This window comes from Triticum aestivum, chromosome 7D (genome assembly GCF_018294505.1).
Source record: "Triticum aestivum cultivar Chinese Spring chromosome 7D, IWGSC CS RefSeq v2.1, whole genome shotgun sequence".
Taxonomy (NCBI): domain Eukaryota; kingdom Viridiplantae; phylum Streptophyta; class Magnoliopsida; order Poales; family Poaceae; genus Triticum; species Triticum aestivum.
In genome coordinates, this window is record NC_057814.1 from 332,247,525 (window position 1) to 332,253,294 (window position 5,770).

Sequence of the window (5,770 nt, forward strand, 5' to 3'; positions counted from 1 at the left end):
TAGGTGATGGTGCTTCTCTTGTCCCACTAGTGGACTATCTTGACATCGATTGCTCCCATGATGTTGACACACCTATTGCCATGCTTCATGCTAGTGCGACTTCCTCATGTCATGACTTACCAATTTATGATGAATATGATGATGAGCATGTTGAGTTTCCTAGTTGTGATGCTATGCTCCATAGGATATCTTGTGAAAATTCTATTGGTCACGTCATGTTTGATAATCCTTTAAACTTGTCATATGCTATGAGTGAGATCTTCCATATTGCATCATTTCAATCTCAACATAGTAACTATGCATGCCCCATTAAAATACATCCCATTTGCACTTATGGCATAGATGACGAGATGATGGTCATTGGCTTTTGTTTTTCATGCGATGATATTGCTATGCTTCCTTTACATGATTTGTGCAATTCATCTACTATACCATGTCATGATCACATTGTTCCAAATATGCATTGTTTTGGATGTTGTCAATATTCTCCATGTGATGTTTCTACAAATGCTCATGAGGAGACCCCCATAGTTTCCTCATACATATTAGGAGCTTTTGATGCATTCCATACTTTGCATGATTCCCATAATTGCTTGCACCATATGCATTCCATGAATAACAATGCTCTACATATTTCCCATGATGCATTACAAAATTTGAGTCACCATTATGCTATACATAATAACAAACCTCTCGTGATGGATGACATGTTTCTATATCACACATCTCATTTATTTGAGGATTGGCTATTTTGTGCTAACCAACACATGCACGTGCGCATCATGATGGATGATGTGTACATCTACCACGCACACACAATTTTCCCTTTGTCATTGTTTTGTGTAGGTACTCACGTATACTCGTCAACCTCTCAATCCCAAGAGTTGACGAAACGAGCTCTTGAGAGCAAAGATGACTCAGGATTCCATGGACTATCCTTACCACCATTCCCTTCACGCACGGCCTACGCGCATCTCTTCTACTTGGCTCTCACAAGGCTATGGGCTCTATATCACTTGTTACTTTATGCCCATTGTATCATGTTCACTTTGCATGCTATGCCTATTTCTATGATTTTGCCATGCAATTGTGACCCTTGCTTGCATCTACCCATGATTCACCATTATGCTACTCCTATGTGTATTTGCATGCTTGGTGGCGATCCTTGTTGCTATTGCCATGTTTATCATGTGCCTCATGCTATTGATGCTATTTTGCTCATATCTTGCTTCCATACTTGTGATATGTCATGTGCATTATTCATGCCCACCATTTGCACACATGACATGCTTGCCATGATTCCTTCTAGTATGTTGCATCTTCGCACTAGTAGCTTGTTTGACTTGATCAATATGATTGCTTGCTTTGTCGCATCACCCATGTTCCATTCTTACTCGCTTTCTTGGGTTGATGACATATATGTTCATGCCTCTCACTTGATTTATCTAGATTATTTTCACTTGTCTCCATTAGTTGCACATCTCATATGCCATTGTAGTGAGTGCACCCATGCTATGCTTATTGATCTTGGAGACTTGGACATATTACTTGTGACGCATGCTTGCTTGTTTAAGCCTATTGTCTTTGGTTGTAGTTGCATCATATGCTTTCATACCATACCACACCTTGTCCTTTCTTATGATAAGAATGATGAGAACACTTGTTGGGTATCTTACCACTCGAATGATAGGTTTTGCATTTACGCTAACCTCATTTGTTTTTCCGAGTGTTTGTCATGTTCTTTCATTTTGAAGGATTCAAAAGGAGGTACCATCATGAGACATATTGGTTATGTGAAGGCATACAAGATGTGCAGCTCCATCATCCTTGAGAAACTCCTAAAGGTGACCTCCTTCCCTTTGAGCCATTCTCAAATACGCATATTGGATGGGCCATTCTTTCATTGTTGTTTCCTTCTTGTTGTCTACATGATACATCTCGTGAATGGAGGAGCATCATTGGAGATGGACCCTATGGACCTTCAAGTTGAGAAGTGCTCGGACTTAGCGGATGCACCACCGGACCAACACTTCTAGCACGACATCAAGCTATGGTACAACACCACCCATAACAAATTTGCATCTTATGCATGGATTGACTCACATTATGATTGCCTTGTTGCATCTTGTATTTCGATGTCATCCATGATATATGGGCTTGTACACTTCCTTAGCAAATTTGTTGTCATCTTTCTTGATGGCATATTCATACATCATGATCATATTGCCTACCATAAATTGCATGATAACTTATTCATATTGAGCATCCATTACCATATTCATGCTATTGATAAACCGTCTCACTATGACATCATTTTGCACCGTGGTTGCATTGATCACATTCACAACACATTTGTGTGCACAATGAATGCTTTTGCTCCCATGAATGCTTTACATCTCATTCCATATCATCTTGCTAAGCTTCATGTGCTTTGTCATGAACAACCTTGCCTCACAGACTCATTCTTACATGATGTACACTTTGTGTGCACTAACCATTGTATTTCCAAGTGTTTATTGTGTTTGCTCTTTTTGCATATGTACCACTCCGGACACACCTTGAGTACTTGGATTGCGCCATGTTTTCCACTTCGTCCAACTACAAGTCCATCCATGACAAACGTTTCCATGGTGATGAGGATTTCGATCCGAGGTCGGATCTTTCCCAAGGGAGGGGAGATGATACGGAGCATCCAACGATCATCCCCATGTACACTCGAGCCTACGCCATTGGACCTAAGGTGAACTCGCTCCTTTCCGAATCTTCCCTTTCCGCATGCAAGACATGGATGCTACTTCAAGCGCGGACCTTGTTCATACTCAGGTACACCCGAGGAGACCATGGAGAACCCAAGGACCAAGGCCAAGCGTGCGCGGAAGCAAAGGAAGGATAAGGAAGAAGAGACAGCTGCTACAGGCCCCGAGCATCCGGCCCGACCCCCGGAAATCTGGCGCCCATCACAGAACCCACCCGAAACTGAACCCCGTCAGCCCAGACATCCGGCCAGAGGCCCAGACATCCGGCTCTTCCCGAGCCGCCGGACATCCGGCCCCCAGCCCGGACATCCGGACCCCGCCTATCCAGAGAGCTCCGAGACCGGCCACTCCAGCCCGGACATCCGGCCCGCTAGCCCGGACATCCGGCACCTCGCGAAGGCCCGGACTTCCGGCCCGACGCCCGGACATCCGGCCCCTCCCTGCATGCGTGCAGTGCATCTGGGCCGAGGCCCATGTACCCCTTCGTCCCTTAGACTATATATACTCCCCCACCTCCTCCTAGTTAGGGTTAGCAAAGGATTAGTTCATAGTTGAGATAGAGCTTTGCTCATCCATTACGGATCTCCTCCTCGGGAGAGACTGCGGCCCCTCTTCGGAGAAGATCACCTTGGATTCAAGACCCCCTCTTGGGTGGCCCCCATCAAGACCTCCTCACGCAGACCGGTTACCTTTGTATCGTCCTTTGTTGACTTTGGATCTTGGATCTCACCTTTGTGTTCATCGATCTAGCGCATGTGTGATCTATTCTTGTTGGTTGAGTGATTTCTCTCGTGTTCCCCTCGTGTTTCCCTCGCGTTTCCCCTTGCGTTCACTGCGTTCTTCATAGGTATCCGCTCCTTTCGTGAAAGATCGGCCATCTAGGGTTCCACCCTACATCACATTTGACACCAATTTTCTTGGAGTCCATGATACAGCCATCTCTTCTCCCTCCTGTTTTCTCAGCCATCGCACGGTGGGAGGGGTGGGGTTTTCCGATAGTCTATTTGCTCAACTGTGGTCCCACTTGTAAGCTAAATGGAATATAGCACGCATTCCCCCTTGAGCGACGCGCCGGACCAACCGTGTGGGGGTGCGATGCGAACACGGCAGGCTTTTCCTTTTGAACTTGTATCTTGTAAAATTTGGTTCTGCTCCATGGCGCGAGCGATAGATAGAAATAATGATTTTCGCTAGAGTAATGAGAAGTTCGGTGCTGGCACGGTTCATGCATGGAGTACGTATGAAAATTATGAAGTTTGTGCGAAAGGTAAGATAATTAGTATTACCATATACTACTACATGGATTTAACGGAAAGATAAAGATACATACGGATCCATCTACGACCTCCTCACTCCCTAGTGCGCTGGGTCACCAACCGGCGTGTTAGGAGCAGTGGTGTTGGCGGCGAGCTCAACATGCTTCTGAACAATGCCGTCAAGGTTTCCCTGCAGTCCAAGAAGGCCAGCGTCCTATCGTCCTCCTCTTGCACGTAGTAGTCCTTGTGGATGATTTGCGCATAGACGTGGGTGATTATGTCGATGGTGTCTTGCTGCGCCAGGCGCTGTGCGGCGAGCGCGACCTCGAGGTGGACATTCTCCGGCGCGACGGCGGGCAGTCGCAGGTCCACCAGTGAGTCGAAGAGGTTGTCATCATAGAGGCCGTTGAGGTTGGCGGGCATCGTAGAGCTTGGGCGCGTGGGCTAAAGGCGTACGTCAAGGTCGTCGTGAGCTTCTTGATGATGGTGAACTTGTCGAGTAAGCCGACGAGGACCTCGTCGAACAAGGATATGAAGCTGTCATCCAAGTGGCCTCTCGCCCTGGTGGCCTCAAGCACGACTTGGACACATTCCTCGGTGTCGGGCCGTAGGCCGGCGTCGTGGACCATATGGCATAGCCGGCTGATGCTCGCGCTCATTGCCTCCGTGGGTCTAGCTTCTAGTCAACTGATCTTGCGATTGGAGTGGTCACTCTTGCCCTTGGTTACGGTGCATAGGTGCGTAGGATTTCGTAGATTGGACTGGCGGTAAGCCTTTATATGAGAAGTGCAGACTACGTTGCATTCACGTGTATGTTGGCCATCTACTCCTTGGCCCTCCCTCCGTGGGACTGAGCTTTGGTGCTTTAACTGCACCTACCTTTGGTTGTATGACACGTAGGCCAGCCACCTATTCTGCCCACCTGTAATACACCCAAAAGCAGGTGAAGTAAGTCAATGAAGCTGTGTCCCCCACCGTGTCGGTGAAGTATAGTCATCTCATCGGGCCTCTAGTTGGGGAAAAACGAGAGAACTTTGATGTTTACTGGTTTATTTGTCCCCTTATCATTTTGCGCCAAGTTTTGACCTCTGATTTAACTAATAAAATGTTAATGCATGTAACCAAAAATATTGTGCTAAGTAGTCTCAAGTCATTGAATGCATATGCACCCCACGTCTCCTATTGGGTGATTTCTTTTTTCGTGGTAAAAAATAGGGAACGGGGTGGGTAGTTAATGCACCATTCCTAAAAGTTTTGGGATTATTTGGTTTTCGTAACGTGACTAATGCACCAGTACGGAGGGAGTACAATAGTAGTCTTTGATTTCAATTTTTTGTTGGTAGCTTACCAAGCTGAGCGCTCGGTGAGTACAATAGTAGTCTGATTGATGAGACTTCAGATTTGAGCCATCTACCGGAAGGGAGAGTGTATAATATCATCGGGAACTACATTCAAAAATGAATAAAACAACACTCCATTTATTTATTTATAGAGGGAGTAGTATATTTTTTGTGACATGCATTACTAGATATTGCTAGTCAAATACTAAATCCAGACGGACGTGGTAGTCCTACTAAATCTAGATGATGGTGCTAGATTAGTAGTAGTACTACCAATGTAGTACTAGTACTGTACTACCCGTTGGTCACATTACTCCTCACAGTGAAGTGACATGACCCTGCGCTGGAGATGACACCTGAGTGTAGGCGCCGTGTTCGTCATACCAAAGTCAGCCTCACCGTGTGCAGTCACTATCAT